The sequence below is a fragment of the Morone saxatilis genome, unplaced genomic scaffold (assembly GCF_004916995.1).
Source record: "Morone saxatilis isolate NCDOM2014 unplaced genomic scaffold, NCSU_SB_2.0 Contig1, whole genome shotgun sequence".
Taxonomy (NCBI): Eukaryota; Metazoa; Chordata; class Actinopteri; family Moronidae; genus Morone; species Morone saxatilis.
Genome location: NW_023339651.1, coordinates 20905286 through 20907263, shown reverse-complemented (window position 1 = coordinate 20907263; position 1978 = coordinate 20905286).

The window sequence follows — 1978 nt, the reverse complement described above, 5'->3', positions numbered from 1 at the left end:
GTGTGTGTGTGTGTGTGTCACCGGTTTGGCTAGTTTCAGGACAAAAACACAACTCAATAACATAACATCATAAAATAATGAATGACAGTGCACAGGCCCGCTCCCATTGTATCCATTCAACTAAAGCTCAAGTGTAGCTGAACTGTGTGATACACCTGAGTCCTCTTCTGATAACTCCATGCTAATCTCTGCAAATATAACTTCATCATCCGCCTCTTTAAATCATAGTTTGATTAACTTGGACAGACAAAGACTGTGGAGGCCAAGCGGCAAAACAAGTCCCATAATCTGGACAGGATACAGTGAAGGACACACAGGCTGTCCTTCCAGCTCCACCTGCATCAGGGCAAGACTAGCCAAACAAAAAGCCTTTGTTCTCTGTGGACTATTCCACTTGCATAGTAAAGTCCACCTGAAAACTATAATGGAGGCAAAATAAATGGCCCCTCCCAATATGTAGGGCAAGCCACAGAGACGCTTTCACCGACTGTCAGCGTTGTCTTCAAAGGCTTCCCTTTTTAAACTTTGAACAGGAAAGTGAATTTATCTAACCTTGTACGGGCGAGGAGACATCCAACAGGCGTACCTTGCCTGTAAACTTCAAACACAGCACTTGCCTCAGACTGTCACGCTGTGTTTAGCGCTGTTAGCTGTTAACTCCATTTCTGTTTTACCTCCCCCCAATGTGCAACACATTATCAGGCAGAAAACTATGCTTTTATCTGTGGTCTGCTAATGGGACGGCATAGGAAGTAGAAATGCTGTAAAATGTCCTCTTGCTCATCACTCTGCAGCAGATATACAAGGATATAGCTCATTGTGAGATTGTATGCATAAGTTATTTTTGAAAAAGCTCAGCCAGAAAACATGGCATGAAGTCTTAGGGTTGTAAAGTTTGTCATGGAGTCGACATATGAGCTGCTAGTGTTGCATCTTGTTCCAGACAAATGAGTCAGAGGTGGTACCCTAAAAGGGAATCTCAGATCTTGTAAAGACATCAAATATTGACACACATTGTATGCTTTTCACAAAGCACTCCACATTAGTAGTCCCCAAGGTCCAAATGTATTGCACGCCTCGTAACATCAGGGATAAAGGAAAACTATTGAGAAATTCATTTAAAAATAAAGACAAAATGTAAGTTTGCAGTCCCTTCATGCCACACACATAAAGACAATTCAAATGATAGTAGAATAAACATATCAAATAAAAATAAAATACAGATAGCAACTCTTGTACCATGGTTCTCATATCTAATAAAGTCCACATTTAAACCCAGTCTAATGTGAATATGCAGTACATTAGTCTTTGGCTGAGTTTTTCCTCTATACGCAACAAGGTATGATTGCACCAAACAAACCTATGTTTGTTTTCTTTGCACTTTATATTTTTTATAATATTGCTTGACATGATGCAGAATTTAAATTGAATCATGGTATAAGTTATGGTAAGTGCTGTTATATTAATTGGTAATAGCTGCATAGTTATGGTTATAGTAATAATGGCATATTGCTGGTAATGTTTGAATACCTGAGTGATGACGCCTAATGCTCCTGTTGACAGCTTTGCACAGTAGCTGCCCGAGCTACAGTGAAATGGCTGCAGAATAGCCGAATGAAAATATTACAGACAATCTGAAATAATTAACTCCTTGTAATTAATTTAATACGGTCCACTGCAACAAACCTGGGAACTCTATAAAGAGTCGCATATTAAATTTCAGTTTAGGTATTGATTCAGCTCTATGCAGGCTGTGTGTTGCCTTATTGTTGAAATTGAATTTCAGTATTCTCAAAGGTGTTCCTAACCTTTGTGTAAACCTTGGGTGACATATTGAGAGGGGGGGCAAGCGTGGCAGCAGTAAGAAACCCACAAAGTGCATAAATAGATGGTTCCAAATGTATATGGCCGTATATGTTTAAAGACACAGCCTAAAGGCAGAGGTGCTTTGGTGGCAAGAAGATTAGTACTTTGTCTA